The sequence below is a fragment of the Hemitrygon akajei genome, chromosome 22, assembly GCF_048418815.1.
Source record: "Hemitrygon akajei chromosome 22, sHemAka1.3, whole genome shotgun sequence".
Taxonomy (NCBI): domain Eukaryota; kingdom Metazoa; phylum Chordata; class Chondrichthyes; order Myliobatiformes; family Dasyatidae; genus Hemitrygon; species Hemitrygon akajei.
Window position 1 is genome coordinate 49854522 of NC_133145.1, and position 22724 is coordinate 49877245.

The following is a 22724-nucleotide window of genomic DNA, read 5'->3' on the forward strand; positions in this document are numbered from 1 at the left end:
ACCATAATGCTCCTGAACCAACGTGGACAACTTCACTCACCTCAGCAAAGAACTCATTTTACAACCTATGGACTCATTTTCAATAACCCATGTTCTCAGTATTATTTATTTATTTAGTGGCTGAATCCACTACCTTTTGTGGAATTTTCTATTCAAAGGCATTTAAGTTGTTAGATATAAAAATATGATGTAAACATAAAATGGAAAGACTTAGACAGAGTAGATGTGGAAAGGATGTTTCCATGGTGAGAGAGTTTAGGGCAAAAGGGCACAGCCTCGGGGTCGAGGAGTGCCCTTTCAAAGCAGAGATGCGGAGAAATTTCTTTAGCCAAAGGGCGGTGAGTTTGTGGACTCTGTTGCCACATGCAGCTGTGGAGGCCAGGTCATTGGGTGTATTTAAGGCAGAGATTGATAGGTTCTTGATTGGACATGGCATCAAAGGTTATGGGGAGAAGGCTGGGAACTGGGGTTGAGGAGGAGATAAAAAATGATCAGCCATGATTGAATGGCGGAGCAGACACGATGGGCCAGATGGTCTAATTCTGTTCCTATGTCTTATGGTCTTATTGTTATTTGTTTTAATTTGTATTTGCAGTTTGTCTTTTGCACATTGGTTATTTGCCTACTTTTGTATAGTTTTTCACTGATTCTTTTGGGTTTCTTTGTATCTACTATGAATGCCCTCAAGAAAATGAATCTCAGGGTGACCCACACTTATTTTGATAATAAATTTGCTTTGAACTTTGATTGCTGGCTTCGCATTAAACAGCAGCACCCTTTTCCAAATAATCCCTTGTCTCTGGGGCTTTTCCTTTTCTGCCAATAAACTATCCTGTTTAATTATACAAATGTAACACGTTTCAGGGTGATTTAAGATGAGACACAATATGCGTAAGATTCTACTTTTCATGGAGCAAGTCATTTCAGTAAGTGGAGCAATGTAACTGATCAAAGGGGAGAGTGAAATTATTACTTTCTGCTTGGTGAGAACAATTGGGGGACTCTAGCCTAGCTCTCTTGGTCCCATTTGCAGAGTTCAGATGTACCTCACTGTCAGTCCCACTCCCAGTGCTTGAGATCTGGCTCACTGACAGCCTAAATCCCATAGCTTTTTTCTGAATTGCCATTCATCCCAGACATTTTTTTTGTATTTACTCATCCTTATTGCTTATTGTAAGCATTGCCCTAGATTAACGCATCAGTTTTGCATGGGTATAGTTCATTTGCAGTCAGTCATATATTTTGTTGAGAAATAGATTAAAAATAATGGTAGTCATTTACACACTCTGAACTTGCTTAGAATGGCTAACCCAGAGCTAAATTAAGAGGGCTAAAATAATTGTGCCAAGTTGATGTTGGTGGTTATGCAAGAATTTGGAATAGTCATACGGGAATGATTTTGGGAATGAAAGGATTAATATACGAGGAACATTTGATGGCTCTGGGCCTGTACTTGCTAGAATTTAGAAGAATAAGCGGGATCTCATTGAAACCTACTGAATATTGAAAGGTCTGGATGGAGTGGACTTGGAGAGGATGTTTCCTAGAGGAGGAGTCTAGGGCTAGAGGGCACAGCATCATAACAGAATGATGCCCCTTTACAACAGAGGTGAAGAAAATTTCTTTAACGAGAGGGCAGTGAATTCATGGAATTAATTGCCACAGACAGCTATGAAGGCCAAGTCATAGAGGATACTGATAGTTTCTTGATTATAAAGGCATCAAATGTTATGGGGAGAAGGAAGGAGGATGGGGTTGAGAGGGATAATAAATCAGACATGATGGAATGGTGGAGAAATTCGATGGGCTGAATAGCCTAATTCTGCTTCTTTGTCTTATACTCAAAGCAAAGGTCCTTGAGTAAGTATACACAGAGATTCCAATATGATGTTGTATTGATTATTTAGCTAGGAAGTTAACTCTGGGATAAGGATTAGTGTCCTTTAGCTTCCAAAGCCACTTTCCTCATTTTCAGTATATGAATGGAAATCACAGCAGTGGTTTTATTTCTGTCCTTTCTGTGGCATTGTATTGTCTTTTCCCTTCAGCAATGTTGCTGTTTATAATGGTAGGAAAGCAAAGAGCTATGAATAATGTTCAATTGGAATTTGGAATATTCAAAATTGTGTAATTTAGGACTGCAAATAGGAGATAAATACAGAACAATTTGGTTTCCACTTGTTATAGTGAATAGTATCAGTTGCAAAATGTTTGAATACCATTGGTTTGAAGTGTCAGATCATTACTGTTATTATGGCCCAGGAAAATTATTCCTGGAAAGACAATACAATAGAACTGTGATGGCAAAATGGCTTTTTTTTGCTGTCAGAGCTGCAAATGAGGTTTTTTTAATATAGAATTCTAATCCCTCTATATTGCTCTCTTTTTGTTAAGGGCTTCAGCCTTCAATACTTTATTCTCCAATGCTAATTTAGACTTTCATCTGCCCCCAAAGGACTCTTCAGTTTCTAAATTCATGAACAGGACATGGATAATTAGGTCATCCGTGATGGCTGGAACTCTAGCAGTTGTTTCAATGTCAACCTTCTGTTTTCCTTTTGAAATTAAACCGATTTTCAGCTTTATGCCACTCTCTTTAGTGAAATCATTGTATTTGCACTGACATTGGACGAAGAGGCACAAACAAAATCACTTGTTAGAGCCATGTATCTGTTTTATTATATTTTGTGGCATATTTATTGTGGCCATCTGCCCATAAGACCATAAGATATAGGAGCAGAAGTAGGCCATTCAGCCCATCGACTCTGCTCCGCCATTCAATCATGAGCTGATCCAATTCTTTCAGTTGTCCCCACTCCCCTGCTTTCACCCCATACCCTTTGATGCCCTGGCTAATCAAGAACCTATCCGTCTCTGCCTTAAATGCACCCAATGACTTGGCCTCCACAGCTGCTCATGGCAACAAATTCCACAGATTTACCACTCTCTGATTAAAGTAATTTCTCTGCATCTCAGTTCTAAAAGGACATCCTTCAATCCTGAAGTCGTGCCCTCTTGCCCTAGAATCCCCTACCATGGGAAATAACTTTGCTGTATCTAATCTATTCATGCCTTTTAACATTAGGAATGGTTCTATAAGATCCCCTCTCATTCTCCTGAACTCCAGGGAATACAGCTCAAAGCTGCCAGACATTCCTCATATGGTAACCCTTTCATTCCTGGAATCATTCTTGTGAATCCTCTCTGAACCCTCTCCAATGTCAGTATATCCTTTCTAAAATAAGGAGCCCAAAACTGCACACAATACTCCAAGTGTGGTCTCACGAGTGCCTTATAGAGCCCCAACATCACATCCCGGCTCATGCATTCTAGAAATGAATGCCAACATTGGATGCATTCTTCACTGGCTCAAACTTGGAGCTTAACCTTTAGGGTATCCTGCACAAGGACTCCCAAATCCCTTTGCATCTCTGCATTTTGAATTCTCTTCCCATCTAAATAATAGTCTTCCCATTTATTTCTTCCGCCAAACTGCAGTTTTCAGCATTGTATTTCATTTGCCGCTTCTTTGCCCATTCCCCTAAACTATCCAAGTCTCTCTGCAGGCTCTCTGTTTCCTCAACAGGTTCCTCCAGCTCTTTGTATCAATGGCAAATTTAGCCACAAATCCATTAATACCACAATCCAAATCATTGACATACATTGTAAAAGGCAGCAGTCCCAACACTGACCCCTGTGAAACTCCATTGGTAACTGGCAGCCAGCCAGAATAGGATCCCTTTATTCCCATTCTCTGTTTTCTGCTGATCAGCCAATGCTCCACCCACTCAAGTAACTTCCCTGTAATTCCATGGGCCCTTATCTTGCTAAGCAGCCTCATGTGCAGCACCTTGTCAAAGGCCTTCTGAAAATCCAAGTACACAACATCTACTGCATCTCCTTTTGTCTACCCTGCATGTAATTTCCTCAAAGAATTGCAGTAGGTTTGTCAGGCAGGATTTTCCTTTCAGGAAACCATGCTGGCTTTGGCCTGTCTTGTCATGTGCCTCCAGGTATTCCGTAATCTTATCCAACAATCGATTCCAACAACTTCCTAGCCATTGATGTCAGGCTAACAGGTCTACAATTTACCTTCTGCTGCCTCCCATCCTTCTTAAATAGCGGAATAACATTTGCAATTTTGCAGTCATCTGTTACAATGCCAGAATTTATTGGTCTTGGAAAATCATCGTTAATGCCTCCGCAATCTCTCCCACTACTTCCTTCAGAACCCCAGGGTGCATTCCTTCAGGTCTAGGAGATTTATTCACCCTCAGACCATTAAGCTTCCTGAGCACCTTCTCAGTCATAATTTTTCACTGCTCAAACTTCACTTCCCTGATGCTCTTGAATGTCCGATACACTGCAGACATCTTCCACTATGAAGACTGATGCAAAATATAGATTCAGTTCCTTTGATATCTCTGCATCTCTCATTACAATATCTGCAGCGTCATTTTGTATTGCTCCTATATCTACCCTCAACTCTCTTTTACCCTTTATATACTTTAAACAGCTTTTGGTATCTTCTTTGATATGAGTCACCAGCTTCCTCTCATAATTCATCTTTCCTTCTGAAATGACCTTCTTAGTTTCCTTCTGCAAGTTTTTAAAAGCTCCCCAGTCCTCTATCTTCCCACTAGCTCTGGCTTCCTCGTATGCAGGTGCTTCTCTGTGGATGCACTGAGGGAAGGACATTTTAACACAGGTAGAGTCAGATTCTCAAAGCGAGTAACATTAAAGCAGCAGCAGGAAGCAGTAAGACATTGATCAGTCAAAACTGATTATGACCTTATGGGGTGATTCAGGAAAAGAAACTTCAGCTGTATATTTCAAACACTCATCACGCTCAGCATATCGTCCTCTCAAATTCGGCACACATACCTGAAGGAGTGCCATCTATGTCAAAAAGGAAGTGCAATTTATCTTCTTGTTCACCTAGAAGTCTTCCTTCTTGCTTTTCGTTAGTCAAAGTTTCATGTAATTGATTGGTGGATGCTTAGACCTTCCATTATGGTCAGCATGTTGATACCTTGGAAGCCAAATATATCCACTCTCAGTCACCATTTTATCAGCTGCAGGAGTGGAAGCCAGTGAGGTATTTTGCTGCTGTAGCCTATCCACTTCAAGACTCGACATGATCTGTATGCAGAGACGCACACCACTGTTGTAAAATGGGGAGATTTCTGTTATTGTCTCCTTCCTCTGAGCTTGAACTAGTCTGGCCATTCTCTTCTGGCCCCTCTCATTAACAAGGCACTTTTCCTCACTGAACTGCTGCTTACTGGATTTTGTTTATCTTTTTTGCACTATTTTCTGTAAACTCTAGACTCTGCTGTGTATAAAAATCCCAGGAGATCAGCAGTTTCTGAGATACTTAAACCACCATGGGGTTTTACCTTGCTAAGCAGTCTCATGTGACACCTTGTCAAAGGCCTTTTGAAAAATCCAAGTACACATCTTCAACCAATAGTCCTTTGTCTATCCTGCTTGTTACTTCCTCATAGAATTCCACAGAAATGCATCCTGGAAGACTATCACAGGGACAAGCAATGTGATTGGCCTAGAGATTTATTTATTGGCAACTTATTGACACGGGATACATGCACTGCACCTGAATGATGAGACCCAGGTGGAAAAGGACTGGCAAAGAGAGTGAGCGCCCTGTATAAAGGTTCCCTACTGGCACCTCAAATGCACATAGGTATGAGAGTCCTGGGCGTTGCCTTCCAATATAAGATGCCCAGAATCCAGCTCTTCATTCCAAGGTGTAGGAGTACATGCTGGACGATAAGCTGATGCTCTGTGCAGTCATACCAAAAATGGGGAAAGACTGCAGTCTGTGGTATTGTCACCACTGGACACTGAGGAGCTGAACCCTGTGTAACAGCTTGTCACGTATTTCACTGACCTCTGAGTAAAGTGAATTGAATTGCTTGATACAGTAAATGTACATAAAGCCAAACCCTATTTCAACAAATTATGAATACAAAATATTTTCATTAAAAGAGGGTCAGTATGATACAAGGACAGGACTAAAGAATAGGAGAGTGTAAATACAGTGGATTCCAGTTAATCAAAGCAGCCACTTACTTGGAACAACTCCTAAAGAACAAAAACTAATCGAAAAATTGTCTTGTTTTCCATTGTTTATTTGGGATACTAAGCAGTTTACTTGGGGCAGGAAACTGTTGCCGAACAGGTTAATTAGCATCAATCGTGCGCATTTGTGTGGCCGTTAGGCACTACATTGTGCTTTGAGCAAACAGCAAAGAGTTTTTGAATGGCATCAGTTCTGCATGTTTGTGTTCAAAAAGCAGTGATTTTTTTTTGTCACTGATAGTTGGTGAGAAAAACATAGCAAGACTATTCTGAACTGTTTTCTTTTCACTGTGGTTTCACGCATTCAGGATTGGAGATGGCAAAAATGGTCAGGAGTGAAAATGAAAGCATTTCTTCCCTCAAAAAATTAGGAACCATGAAGAATTTGAAGGTATTGACAATAATCTTGAATATTACAATGAAAATGAAGATTTGGAGAATACAATCAATAGCATTGCATGAAGGCAGTCTAGCTGATTTTTTTCATTGCATACAATGGATGATTGATAACTATTAGAAACCAATACACAGCTTATAGTGCTGCAATAGCATTGGCAGTATTCTAATTTGCTCTGCATTTCATTAAATACATAATTTATTACTTATTTTATCTTTCTTTATACATTTTTAAATATTTCCATGAAACTTCGGTTATTTGGGGCAGCCACTTAATTGGGTCAAAAGGTACTCGTCCCAATTCTAACTACTCAGAATCCACTGTACTCCCAAAGCAAAGAGATACAACTTTGAAATGAGGCTACACATATGATAAATATTAAGGAAAAGGACCAGAGGATGAGTAGGCAGGAAAGGCTAGACTTCCACTGAAGGGGCTGTAGTTGTCAATGGCCAATTATTGTCCATTTTTCTACTTTGCTGCCATAAAAGATGGAAGTTCCCTGCAATTTGGCCTGGACTTCCTTTGGAATTAAGGCAAGTAGTCTACTCAACTAACATTACAAGAAAGTCACACTTGCAAGAAACCACAATGAGGATTTTTTGCAAAGGAATTTTTAAAGCAACAGGTCATTTATTGAATCTCTTAAAAAATGTCAGAAAGTGTTTGCACTCATAACAAAGGACTATTTGAAAAATAACCACCACCTCCAAAAATGCATAAAAGTGTATGGGAAACAGTCTAATGATCATGAAAGTATAGCTTTACCTCAGCTAGCGTAGAATATGAATATGCCAAAGTGCATACAATGTGAACTACCTGCTGCTAATAGTCATGGGGTTAAGATAACATCCTCAGCCTTCACCTGGAAGCATTCCTTCACTTAGTCATAGAAATCAAGCCTGCACCATTCAGTGAGAGCATGGAAGTGCTGCTCTTGGCTCAAATCTTTGTGCCGGCCTCTTTCCCTGACTCCGTGGCACAAAAATCTCTTTCTGCCAACCTAGGATAGATTCAAAGACTCCATAATTCTCGATAATAGAGACCGTCAAATGTGCAAGACCCGAAAAAGAATTCTTCCTCATCCCCATCTTAAATCAGCATCCACTTTCTCTGATCCAAAGTCTTTCATTTCTAAATTTCCTTATGATGGAGGACTTCCTCTTAGCATCTATCTGCAGCATCATGTATTTTCAATAAGATCAGCTCTCAGACTTACAGAAGTTCAATGAGCAGTAGCCCAGTGAGTCTAGGCATTATCTACTCAACCTTACCTCGCAAGTCAATTCCCTCATTCCAAACATTAATCTGATGAGCACTGTCTGATTTACCTCCCATTTGAACATAGACCTCCATAATTAAGAAGAACAAACTTGTTTGTAAGTACACTCGTGCTCAGTAACACATCAAAAAAAATCTTCAGCAGAGGGTCACATCTCATCATTCAGATGCAGGATATGAATTTGTGCTCTTGAAGATGAACAATGGAACACCGGGACTGGAGCTCTCTCCAGGTATTCAGACCTATGCCTTGCCATGTCCTGTTTACGAAAAGCAGGGCCAATCCAGATTATAATTAGCAAAATGATAGAAGATGGTATTAATGCACTTACAAACCAATAACCGATAGACAGAATTTCATTTGGGTTTTGTCAGAGCCCTTCAGCCCCAGCATTGAACCAAGACAAAATATCTGAATTCCGAGGGTGAAGTGAGAGTGATGACCTTTAACATCAGTGCAGCATTTGAAAAGGTGTGGCATCAAGGAGCTCTGCAAAATTGAGATCTTTGATCAACAAGGAAAAACATACCAATGGTTGGTGGCATATCTCAGAGAAAGGAAGATGGTTGTGGTCGATCATTCCAATCCTTGAATTTCACTGCTTGAGTTGCTTAGAGTAATGCCTTCTTTGAACTTCCTTCTGTATCAAATCATATATTAATGGCAGAAATGTAAAGGAGATCCAAAGGACATGTTCACACAGAGGAGGTTGAATATCTAGAATGATCTGCAAGAGGAGGTGGAGTACAAGGCTAAGTACAATTACAAAGCTTTAAATGTATTTCCACAGGTACTTAGATAGGGAAGGCACAGACGGATACAGTCTAATGTGGGCAAATGGGATTAGTATAGATGGCCATTATGGTTAGCATTTCTGTGCTGTATGTTTTGATTAACCCTTTGAATCAAAATTAGAGATATGCACCAGTAATTGCCATAAAATTCAATTTTAATTTCAATTCTTGAGTAAATTAATAAGACTATACCTGCATGCAGCAGGAACTCCACAACATTTATACTGAGAAGAAGCAACTTTGATTCATGCTACAAAAATGCCTGGAAATGACTATCTTCAACAAAAGAGATGGTAACCACTTTATCAGCCAATCCTGTGGCAACATTCAATGCATAAATGCATGCAGATATGGTCAAGAGATTCCATTGTTGTTCAAACCAAACAGCAGAATGGGGAAGAAATGGGATCAAAGTGACTTTGACCATGGAATGATTGTTGGTGCCACTTGGGGTGGTTTAAGTATCTCAGAAACTGCTGATCTCCTGGGATTTTTATACACAGCAGAGTCTAGAGTTCACAGAAAATGGTGCAAAAAATGAAAAAGAAAATCCAGTAAGCAGCAGTTCTGTGAGGAAAAGTGCCTTGTTAATGAGAGGGGCCAGAAGAGAATGGCCAGACTAGTTCAAGCTCAGAGGAAGGAGACAATAACAGAAATCTCCCCATTTTACAATAGTGGTGTGCGTCTCTGCATACAGATCATGTCGAGTCTTGAAATGGATAGGCTACAGCAGCAAAATACCTCACTGGCTTCCACCCCTGCAGCTGATAAAATGGTGACTGAGAGTGGATATATTTGGCTTCCAAGGTATCAACATGCTGACCATAATGGAAGGTCTAAGCATCCACCAATCAATCACATTGACTAATGAAAAGCAAGAAGGAAGACTTCTAGGTGAACAAGAAGATAAATTGCATTTCCTTTTTGACATAGATGGCACTCCTTCAGGTATGTGTGCCGAATTTGAGAGGACGATATGCTGAGCGTGATGAGTGTTTGAAATATACAGCTGAAGTTTCTTATCCTGAATCACCCCATGAGGTCATAATCAGTTTTGACTGATCAATGTCTTACCGCTTCCTGCTGCTGCTTTAATGTTAGTCGCTTTGAGAATCTGACTCTACCTGTGTTAAAATGTCCTTCCCGCAGTGCATCCACAGAGAAGCACCTGCATACGAGGAAGCCAGAGCTAGTGGGAAGATAGAGGACTGGGGAGCTTTTAAAAACTTGCAGAAGGAAACTAAGAAGGTCATTTCAGAAGGAAAGATGAATTATGAGAGGAAGCTGGTGACTAATATCAAAGAAGATACTAAAAGCTGTTTAAAGTATATAAAGGGTAAAAGAGAGTTGAGGATAGATATAGGAGCAATACAAAATGACGCTGGAGATATTGTAATGAGAGATGCAGAGATGGCAGAGGAACTGAATGTGTATTTTGCATCAGTCTTCACAGTGGAAGACGTCCAGAGCAACCATTCTCAGCGGGGGCCCTGGCACATTTGAAGGGGGCCACTGACTGAAAACCGTGTGAAGGGGAGCCCCAAGTGTTTATGGGTGCCCTGGTAACTGAACCGATGAAATACCCAAGCAGCAACCTTTGTTGGAGTCAATGGTTTCCCTCCTATTTTTAATATCTTTCTAACACACCGTTTGAATTTGGTACACCTGGTAAATCCATTGCTTAAGCTCCTCCCACACAGCCTCACTTCAGAGTCGGTCGTGAATCAGACTGCACCGGGTCAACGTATTCATTCAAGGGTTCTTGCATCCATTATCACCATACTTCATTCTCCGAAGATCAGCGTGTCTTGCTAGGCCTTTTTAGCCTAGTAACTTTAAAGTATACGTGCTTGGATATATTATACATTAAGGTAGGTTGTGAAAAGTGTTTATTACTACATATGAAGTCACCGAAAGAAAAAAATCCCTGGCTCCGGGTGACAGCATTTTTTGTCAGTAATGTGCGCTTATTTCCAAGTCAAAAACGATTAGGCAGCCGAGGTGAGGTGGCTTTCCAAAGGGAACTGTCTTCAATGTTTTGTTACACTCTGGGACACCACAGTTTCCTTCATGTCTGATAAAGAGCATGCAGAAAGACCCATTGATGCTAAGACGGATGTATTTTATCTGGCAGATATCTTTCAGAAACTTTATTTGTTAAACAAGACCTTACAGGGCAAAAACAGTAACCTCGTAGATTGTAAGGAAGCCATTGTTTCTTTCCTTAAGAAACTCGAAGTCTATTGCCACAATATGGGACACCAGGAATTTTTACAATTTCCAAACCTGAAGATGATCGCAGAGGCACTGAAGGACGATGACCTTACCGTTTATGTGAAACATCTCAAGTAGCTACACAAGGATATGCAAGAAAGATTTACTGACCTGCTAAACCTTGGTATCCCGGATTGGATTTTGAATCCATTTGAAGTACAACCCGCCCAAGTTGGCAGAAATTCAAGAGAGTTTGATTGATCTTCAGAGTGATATAACTGCACGTCATCAGTTCAGTCAGTTTCAAAAAGATTTTTGGATCACAAATGATCTGCCAAATAAAATTACAACACTGTGGGAAAAAGCCCAAAGATTTTTTATTACCTTTCCCTCAACATATTTGGTTGAGAGCAGATTCTACAAGGTAGTTTCCTTGACAAAATCCAGGAGCAGAATTGATATCGCAAGAGGTGACCTCCGACTGTCATTGTCTAATTTGGAGCTCGATATCATGAAACTTGTAGAAAAGCACCAAGCTGAAGAATCGCATTAGGTGTTCAATTTCATACAGTCCTTTTTTAAAGTTTTGTCCAGTATGTCGGAATGTTCAAGTTTTCTTGGTGTTCAATAATAAATGATTTTCTGTCTATCTGTTCGTGTTGTATCCCTGTTTGAAAGGGGGGCCCCGGAACCTGAGAAGAGCTCCTAAGGGGGCCGTGGCCAAAATACGGTTGAGAATCACTGGTCTAGAGTATACGGGACATTCAAGAGTGTCAAGGAAGTGAAGTTTGTGCTCAGGAAGCTTAATGGTCTGATGGTGGATAGATCTAGACCTGATGTAATGCATCCTTGAGCTCTGAAGGAATTAGTTGGAGAGATTGCTGAGGCATTAATGATGATCTTTCAGGAATCGATAGATTCTGGCATTGTACCGGATGACTAGAAAATTGCAAATGTTACTCCGCTATTTAAGAAAGGTGGGAGGTAGCAGAAAGGAAACTATAGACCTGTTAGCCTGATATTAGTAGTTGGGAAGTTGTTGGAATCGATTGTTAGGGAGGAGATTATGGAATACCTGGAGGCACATCACAAGATAGGCCAAAGCCAGCATGGTTTCCTGAAAAGAGAATCCTGCCTGAGAAACCTACTGCAATTCTTTGAGTAAATTACAAGCAGGGTAGACAAAGGAGATGTAGTAGATGTGGGGTACTTGGACTTTCAGAAGGCCTTTGACAAGGTGTCGCAAATGAGGCTGCTTAACAAGATAACAGCCCATAGAATTACTGGGAAGTTACTAGTGTGAGTGGAGCATTGGCTGGTTGGCAGAAAACAGAGAGTGGAAATAAAGGGATTCTATTCTGGCTGCTGGTTACCAGTGGAGTTCCACAGGGGTCGGTGTTGGGACTGCTGCTTTTAACAATGTATGTCAATGATGTGGACTGTGGGATTAATGGATTTGTGGCTAAATTTGCCGATGAGGCAAAGGTAAGTGGAGGAGCGTTGAGGGACCAGACAGCCTGCAGAGAGGCTTGAATAGTTCAGGGGAATGGGCAAAGAAGTGGCAAATGAAATACAATGTTGGAAAGTGTATGATCATGCACATTGTTGGAAGAAAGAAATGGCAGACTGTTATTTAGATGGGTAGAGAATTCAAAATGCAGAGATGCAAAGGGACTTGGGAGTCCTTGTGCTAGGTACCCTAAAGGTTAACCTCCAGGATGAGTCAGTTGTGAAGAAGGCGATTGCAATGTTGGCATTCATTTCTAGAATGAGACCACACTTGGAGTATTGTGTGCAGTTTTGGGCTCCTTATTTTAGAAAGGATATACTGACATTGGAGAAGGTTCAGAGAAGATTCATGAGAATGATTCCAGGAATGAAAGGGTTACCGTATGAAGAACGTTTGGCAGCTCTTGGGCTGTATTCCCAGGAATTCAGGACAATGAGGGGGGATCTCATAGAAACATTCCAAATGTTAAAGGGCCTGAACAGATTAAATATGGCAAAGTTATTTCTCATGGTAGGGGATTCTAGGACAAGAGAGCACGACTTCAGGATTGAAGGACGTCCATTTAGAACTGAGATGCGGAGAAATTACTTTAGTCAGAGATTGGTAAATCTCTGGAATTTATTGCTATGAGCAGCTGTGGAGTACAGCTGGGTGTATTTACACTGGGTGTATTTAAGGCAGAGATAGATAGGTTCTTCATTAGCCAGGGTATCAAAGGGCATGGGGTGAAAACAGGGGAGTGGGGATGACTGAAAGAATTGGATCAGCCCATGACTGAATGGCAGAGCAGACTCGATGGGCCGAATGACCTACTTCTGCTCCTATATCGAAAGGTTATGGTCTTGTGGTATTACAGGAAAGATACTAGCATGGATAGAGCATTAGCTGATTGACAGGAGGCTAAGAATGGGAATAAATGGATTCCTTGCTGATTGGCTGGCAGTGACTGCAGGGGTCAGTGTTGGGACTGCTTCCTTTTACGTTGTATGTCAATGATTTGGATGATGGAACTGATGGCTTGTGGCCAAGTTTGTGGATGAGACAAAGATTAGCGGAGGAGCAGGAAATGTTGAGGAAGCAGAGAGACTGCAGAAGGACTTAGAATAAGAAAATGGGCAAGTGGAATCCAGTATCAGGTTGTATAGTCATATACTTTGGTAGAAGGAATAAAAGTGTAGATTATTTTCTAAATGGTGAGAAAATTCAAAATCTGAGGTACAAATCTTGTGCAGGATTCCCTAAAGAGTAACTTGCAGGTTGAGTTGGTGGTCAGGAAGGCAAATGCAATGTTAGCATTCATTTCAAGAGGGCTAGAATTAAAAAAAATAAGGACGTAATGCTGAGGCTTTATAAGGCACTGGTGATGACTCACTTGGAGTATAGTGAGTGGTTTTGGGCCCCTTTTCTAAGAAAGGATATGCTGACATTGGAGACAGTTCAAAGGAGGCTCTCGGAAATGTTCCTGAGATTGAAAGGCTTATCAGATGAGGAGCGTTTGATGGTTCTGGGCCTGTACTCACTGGAATTTAGATGAATGAGAGGCGAAATAATTGAAACCTATTGAATGTTGAAAGGCCAAGGTAGAGTGCATGTGGAGAGGATGATTCCTATAGTGGGGGAGTCTAAGGCCAGAGAAAAAACTTTAGAATAGAGGGACGGCCTTTTAGAATGGTGATGAGGAGGAGTTTCTTCAGCCACAGGGGGTTGAATCTGTGGAAGTTTTTGCCACAGACTGCTCTGGTGCCTAGATCATCAAGTGTATTTCAGGCAGAGATTGATAGATTCTTGATAAGTCGGGGTGTAAAAGCTTAAAGGAAGAAGGCAGGAGAAGTGAGTTGAGAGGAAAATGGATCAGCTGCGATGAAATGGCAGGGCAGACTTGATGGGCCTAAGTGGCCTAATTCTGCTCCAGTGTCTTTATGGTCTTCTTACAAAGTCAAAAAGCTTGACTGATTTGCCTCTCATCCTGCACTGAGTCCCTAACCACTGCCTTGTTGAGCTGTACTTCAATAGCTCTCTGTTCTAACATCACTTTCAAAATGTCCATTTACAAATTCTTACTCCTTCCCACCAGCTTTGTGCCTCCTGCTTATTTCTGCCACATATCTTGCCAACGAATTTGGCCCCACATTCTGCAATATGCTTCCTGCACTTGATTTTATTCTCCAGTTCTGTTTTGAATTTTCCTTTCTCTCCTTCTCAACATCTGGTTAATCTTCGTGCTCTAAAAATCTTTGGAAGGTTTTATTTATTAGAGGTATTAGATAAGTACAAATTTTGATGCTTTGATTTGATATCTATTCTCAACTGTTTTGTTCACTGTATTCTCAAATTTCAGTGGAAGGTTTTATTTATTAGAGGTATTAGATAAGTACAAATTTTGATGCTTTGATTTGATATCTATTCTCAACTGTTTTGTTCTCTGTATTCTCAAATTTCAGTAGTGTATACAAATGCTTGTGGAGAGAGGACTGATTATATAGTGTGGTAAAGAATATGGTATGTGTTAAGCATATGGAAGGTGGTATGTTATAATTCACTGAAAAGAATAGTTCTTTTTATTAGATTAAATACATTTGTGATAATGTTATTTCTTTCCCTTTGGTTATATAATAAATTTGAAAATAAACAAATTTGCGTTCTCTTTTTTGAGTGATTTATTCAAACATTGGCAACTTTATTGAGAAATCTGACACTGATACGTACTAAACCAATTCCCCAGGCTTACTGTTTTGAATGTACAGGTAGTTTGTTTTCATTTTATTCTTCATATTCCACTTTCTCCAGGTTATGATTGTGTGAAAATAATTTTTTAATTCATTCGTAGACAGCCTGATAAAATAAAAGTACTTCTAATTGGTTGCTTGTTTTGAGAAGCTGATGCCAAGCAGTCCAGTTCCATGAGGAATTTAAACATAACCAAGTGATTGTTGATTAACACAGAATTCAGTTCATTTCATCTCTTTTTTCATTTGGCAGGAGTGATTATTAAAACAGAGTAAATGTACTTGGTAGTCTTCCTGTCTCCAAAATATCCTTGAAATTGTGCTAATAAGTTTGTGTGGAATATGTAATTTTTCTGTCAGACCTTTAAGTGATTTTGTGCTGTTAATCTTTGACAAGATGAAGATGCATTGGGGGTGATAGATTATTTGCAAATGTGCATTATTTTGTAATTTAGTCTGATAGTAAATGACACCTGAAGTCCGAAGGTTAAAGTGACATTTTAATGTTTCTTTTTACAAAATATACATTTAGCTTCATTGCTCCAAACTCAGTTCATTGTTTACTAAGCTATTTGTAAAGGTTCTATATGCTTTTACGACTTGTGGAAGGAGCAAGGCACTGAGAGTCCTGCTGAAGGATCTTGGCCTGAAATGTTGACTGTTTACTGTTTTCCATGGATGCTGCCTGGCCTGCTGAGTTCCTCCAGCATTTTGTGTGAGTTGCTTTGGATTTCCAGCATCTGCAGATTTTCGCATGTTTGTGAAGTCATTGAGAGATATGGGATTAATGCAGACAAGTGGGATTAGTATGATAGGCATAATAGAGGCAGTGGGCCAAAGATCCTGCTTCTGTGCTGTACAACTGAGTGCCAGATATTTTAGGACGATGACTCTTGATCACTTGGGACCAATACCTCACCCGTAATTATATCATTCACCCTAGCCACATGTGAGTTCAGTTGGACCTGTTGTTCTGAATTTTTTTCTGTGACTTGACTAAAGATTGAATTTGTAAAATGAGATTCTGCAGATACTGGAACAACGCTCATATGAAGAGCCTCAGCTTGAAACATTGACTGTTTATTCTTCTCCTTAAAGTGCCTGACCTCCTGAGTGCCTTCAACATTTTGTGTGTGTCAGTCATAAAACTGTAATTTCTCTTGAAGAAAATGAACATGTTGCATTATCTTCCGATTTTGTAAATAATCATGAGCATAAGGTGGATAGAATATTGATGGACTGAAAATGGATGAAGAAAAATTGATCAACTCTGTCAGCCCTGTGTACACTTTGACATTTTGCAACATGCTTTCTATCATCACTTGAATAGAAAATTTATAAATAGAAAATTACTTGAAAAAGGATCTAGTGCTTCCCCAGCATATATGATGAATTAACTCTTCTCGGGCTTCCAACTATGTACAAATATCGATTTTAACCGATGTTTCAGTGACAAACCCTGCCGTCTTCATCAGGGATGATGCCGGGGTATGTCATCAAAATGTCAGTTAAAGTTCACACCTGTACCTGGCTGGAAGCCCAAGAAGAGTTTATTCGTTAGAAAATTACTTTGTATCTTTAGAAGAGATTTGCCAAGACTGCAATAGGAATAAGTATGTAAGGAGAGTTGGAAATTCAGCCTGAAAACAATAGTTGCTACAACCTCATTTTACATAGATATATTTGATAGATTCAGGGACTCGATGCAAAATGTTGACCATTCCTTTGCCTTCACAGATGCTGCCTGATTTGCTGATTCTTTTCCGGCAGTGTTTTCTTTTGCTCCAGATTTCAACATTTCCAGTCTCCATTTTCATATTTAGTTGATGGTCGTATTGGTATTTACAAAAATAAAACACTAAGCAATGTAAACAAAGTTTTGGAGGAACTCAGCAAGTCAGGTGGCATCTGTGGATGGGAATAAGCAGTCGATGTTTCTGGCCAGAAATGTTGACTGTTTATTCCCTTCCATAGATGCTGCCTGGTTTACTAAGTTCCTCTGGCACTTTGTGTTGCTTAGGACTTCCAGCATCTACAGAATCTCTTGAGTTTATGAAACACTAAGCATGGTATGGTAGTTATGCCTGGATCAACCATTATTTGCCACTCCTGCAATAACCGTGCTTCTCCAGTGCAGCAGTGGACGAGACACACCGGCATCAGCTTTAGCAACACAGTACCATCACCCTCTCCTCCCCTCCATCTGACAACCTCAGTTCAGCACCACCCCTCCCCATTCAGATCAGATCCAAATGACAAGCCATCCACAGCAACCCTGACCTACCAATACTCTGGAATCCAGTGCCCTAACTGCATGACATTTCAAGGTCTGGAACATTTGATGGTTGAAGCAACTCAACTCCCAGGCCCTCCTTAGGTTTCCAGCTGCTGGCTTCAGTCCCAGATGACATCTCTTCATTTAATATAGTGAACATGAGAAGAAGTGTGATGCCTGTTCCCTGAATCTCTGGCACTACAGCATGGAATAGTGGTTGGAGATCTAGAACATACTTTAGAAGTTTAGAATACTACAGCACAGTATAGACCCATAGGTACATGATGTTGTGCCAACCTTTTAACCCACTCTAAGATCCATCTGACCCATCTGACCCAACTTCCATTTTTCTATCACCCATGTGCCTATCTAAGATTTTGTAAATGTCTCTGTGTAAAAAAAAAACACAACTTACCTCTGATGTTGCTCTTGTGCTTTTCTCCAATCACCTTTAAATTACGCTCTTTCAAATCAACCCTGGCTATCCCTCAATCTATGTTTCTTTTCATCTTGCTCATCTCTCATTTTCCTTGTGGAGGATGACTATATGTGTAGATTGGAGTAGAGTTTATCTGTGGAGTGACTATATAGTGTGTTTATAACAGCACTCCACTATAGCTTTGTTCCAGATGGGACGTTTGGCAGCATAAGTTGTTCCTGTCCCAGTTTCCTTAGTGAATTGTCACCAAGTTGCCACAAGAATGGCTCAAACTTTACTGGTGATTGGCTTTGCTAGGAAATGAGCTATCTCTCTTGATCTCCCAGTGGCCACACATTTTAATTCCACATCCCATTCCCATTCTGATATGTCTATCCATGGCCTCCTCTATTGTCAAAATGAATCCAAACTCAGGTTGGAGGAACATCACCTTATATACCGGCTGGGTAGCCTCCAACCTGATGGCATGAACATTGACTTCTCTAACTTCCGTTAATGCCCCTTCTCCCCTTCTTACCCCATCCCTGACATATTTAGTTGTTCGCCTGTTCTCCATCTCCCTCTGGTGCTCCCCCCCCCTTTCTTTCTCCTGAGGCCTCCCATCCCATGATCCTTTCCCTTCTCCAGCTCTGTATCACTTTCGCCAATCACCTTTCCAGCTCTTAGCTTCATCCCACCCCCTCCGGTCTACTTCTATCATTTCCCATTTCCCCCTCCCCCCTCTTCTTTCAAATCTCTTACTATTTTTCCTTTCGGTTAGTCCTGACGAAGGGTCTCGGCCTGAAACGTCAACATCACTTCTCCCTATAGATGCTGCCTAGCCTGCTGTGTTCCACCAGCATTTTGTGTGTGTTGTTATCTCTCTTGATGTTGAGTTGTGGGTTTCCTGATGAAGAAGCTGATTTGTAATTTTCCGGCTCCTGTTTACCAGCAGATATTTTGCAAGATGTGAAATGCCACATCCTGAAATCAGGTGGCATAGTGCCCTTCTGTGTATGATCATGTACTGTCTGTGTGGAGTTTGCATGTTCTCTGTGTGACTTTGTCCCAGGTCCTCTGATTTCCTCTCCCATCCCAAAGATGTGCAGATTAGAAAGCTAATTGTCCCTAGTGTGCAGTTGAGTGGTAGACTCTGTGGGGGGAGGTGGAATTGCTGGGATGGTGGGAAATATAAACTGGGATTTAAAGGAGAATTTTGACAAATATGCTGTATTTGTGGTCTGTATGGAGTCAATGAACTGAAGGGCCTTTTCCCATGTGATACAACTCTGCAAAATTGCAGATAGGTTTAAAGCTGGGCCTACTAAAAAAAAAAGCACTTTAAAAGAAATACGTTGGAGCCAGGCACTGCTTGGGTTCAAACATGGTGTTGACAGTCAATTCAAGCTTGATTTTTTGGCTGCTCGATGGAGCGTTTTATTTTGGGAGAGGGCCGAGAAGGCGGAAGCTAGCAAAGCAGTTCTAATTCATATAAATACATCTCATGTTGATTCACTAGAGAATGGTATTGGAGCATTCAGTGGAGAAGTATGAATTGCAAGCAACCATCTACACATAAAAGTAAACATTTGTATAGTGATCTGATACAATAGTGTGAGTCTGAAGGAAAAAGCGCGGGTTAAAAATAGATTATACCTAAAATTTCAAGCGCTGTAAATTGTTAAAAATTGCACTGCAGAATGCAGTGGCTATCATAACACACATAATTTTTATTTCAAACTTCACAATGTTGGTTACTGTTTTGAAAATAATTCCTCAGAATAGTGAAAACTTCTTAGTCAATCACTCGACACGCTGTTGAGGTGTTGCAGTGATCAACAGAACCAAGGAGGTCAACGATGGCTATTTGATTCCAAAACTAAAGGATTAATCTGTGGACAGTATTTTGTAATTCTTTTAGAGTATTCATCTTTTCTGCAAGTTTTCACAGAAGTGTATGCTTTAGGTAGGTCAGAAATAAAGCATTTTTCAAATCAATCCACATTTAAAACTATTTATTTTATAAATGATTGTCAAATTATTAGCAGTGTGTAAAGCTCAGCAGCAGAAGGTTATGAAACTGAGAAAAAAAAGTACCAAATTGAATAGTTTTTATAGATTAATCAGAGAAGCAAATTACATTTCTTTTGTTGAATCACTTCGTTTAAAGACTATTTTGGAGCTGACTGGGTGTTTTTTTTGCACCAAGCTATGAAAATTTGTCTCCCATGCTGGTAACGTTCTCAGAATTTTGAGTAAGCCAGTGGCTGGTATTGGTGTTTGCTTGTTGGACCTGCAACTTGGCGGAGGGCTTGGGAAACTTCTCAGCTCAAGTTCGAGCTGCTTCGTCAAAATTCAGAACAAACAATGTGAGCAAACTGCTAAATCATGTCTATGGTGCTTCCATTGGAGTTAGATTCCACTCAGAAATGTTTAGCTGTGACATCTTGTGGATAAATTGGTCCTTAGTATGTGCTGAGATGTCAAGCCTAGTATAACCTTTCTTTGCGTGGGATCTGAAGATACAAACTCTGAAGTTAACTTCGACGAATTTCTTTCATTTGTCTTACCTCAGCAGAATTTATAGAGTTTTGGTTTATCTTAAGGCATAACATTCACATACAGCTGATAATTAATGTTTTATGGTGGAAAATATCAATTTATATTGATCCAGATCTCGTTTGGACTAATTCATTTATGCTTTAATTTGTTTCATTATTGTAATTATCAACCACTGGCTGCAATAGGGTAGAAATCTGCTCCATTTAGAAAACTAGTTCTACTTTGAGAAATTCACTCTATCCATCATATGTTGGTGGTCCTTGATTGTTGTGGAAGCAATTTAATTTTTTAATAAGAACCCAGGTGGTTTAAAATGCAGTGTCAGAAGTAAGCTGCAAAATGCATTGAAAATGAGGCTGATTCTCAGTAGGATTATATTATTTTAGTCCCAAGTTGCTATGTATTGACTCTTATTACCAAAACAATACTTTAGCATTCTAAAGTTGATGAAGGACCAATACTGACACTCTGGATTTGGTTTAGTAAACTATTTCTTGAGCATGTTGGAGTAACATGTAGGATCACTGACACTGCTATTTCACTCTTCAAGATTCAAGATTGTTTACTGTCGTCCTTCAGAACTTGAATGTAAAGGAGAATGAAATGATTGTGACTCCAGATCTGAAGCAGCATGAAACAGCACAATAAGCATAAAGAACATTAGAAAACAATAACTGTTATATGCAGTTCATAGACTGATTGTATACGCATAAGATAACGGTGTGTGTTATGTATGTAAGGCTGGTGGAGTGGATTAATGGGTGGAAGGGTTGATCAGCCTGATAGCTTGGAAGAATCTGGTGTGCATGCTGAGCAAGCTTGTCCCTTATGGGAGTAGGACAATCAATCCAAAGGCAGGGTGGGTGAGATCCTTCTGATAATTTTGGCTTTTTTCTGCTTCCTTTCTATATATATATATATATGTCCTTGGTGGCGGGTAGGTGGCTGCCAGTGATGCATTGGGCAGTTTTAACTCCGCTGTTGTAGAGCTTTGGTGTGAACTTTCAGGCTTGGTGTCGGCTACACCAAAGTATCTGTAGAAGCTTACGAAGTTTTAGTTGTTGATGTCACAAGAAAAGTAATATTTCTGGCTATGAAGTCATGAAATTAACATAAGAAATAGAAGCAGGAGTTGCTTCTGCTTCTCCATCGAACCTGCTCCACCATTCAATAAGATCATGGCTGATCTGGCCATGGACTCATCTCCACCTACCTGCCTTTTCCCCATGACCCTTAATTCCCCTACTATCCAAAAATCTATCCAACCTTGTCTTAAATATATTTACTGAGGTAGCCTCCTCTGCTTCATTGGGCAGAGAATTTCACAGATTCATCACTCTCTGGGAAAGCAGTTCCTCTTCATCTCCGTCCTAAATCTGCTCCCCCGAATCTTGAGGCTATGTCCCCTAGTTCTAGTTAAGTTAAATTGTAAATGTTCAGAATCAGATTCAGAGTTAATATCAGCATATGTCATGAAATGTGTTGTTTTCCAGCAGCAGTGCATTGCAAGATATATTATTATGCACTATAAATTACTATAAGTGTATTGTATATGAAAATATTAATTAAATAAGTGGTGCAAAAAGAGAGGAGAAAAGTACCAAGGAGGTGCTCATGGGTTCATTGTGGAGGGGAAGAGGCTGTTCCTGAAACATTGAATGTGTGTCTTCAGGTTCCTGTATCACCTAATTGCTAATACCAAGGAGAGGGCATCTTCTGGTTGTTGGGGGTCCTTAATAATGGATGCTGCCTTTTTGAGGCATCACTTATTGAAGGAGTCCTGAATGCTGGTCTATCTTGCTCCTGTATGCCTCCTTGTTACCATCTGAAATTCTACCAGCAAGATTTGTACCATTGGCAAATTTATAGCTGGCGTTTGGGCTGTGCCTAGTCACAGAGTTGCGGTGGGGGAGAGGGAGGAAAAAGAAAACAAAACAAAATTTTTGAACTTGCACCAACTACTCACCTCATTTGATGTGATTTTCGTTTGCCTGGTCAGTGAAATTGACCTAGTTTGTTTTTCTGTGTTAATAAAGGCAGAGCAACCTGACTGACAGCTTGCTTTCCCACATGTATGCTTAACCCTTTTCCCTTTTTCAACACAGTGAAATATCCTCGGACATCACTTAAGCTTCTATGTATATTTTGTTGATATTTCACACTAAATCTATACTAATTCCACAGCCCCAGTTATCAGACCTCATGAGTTCAACAACAGTTATACCAAGGTTGATATTATTTGCTGTTACGTATATCCACAGACATACTCCTTTTGTTCAGCAATTCAAATTATTAAAATAACATGAAGGAGAAGAAAAGCGTATTCTTCTATGAAATGATGTTTGTGTAAGGCACGTTGATTTTCTCTTGATTAAAACTATAGCAGGATTGAAAATAATTGGTGTTTTATATGATTTATGATACACTTTATATGTTTTCCCCAA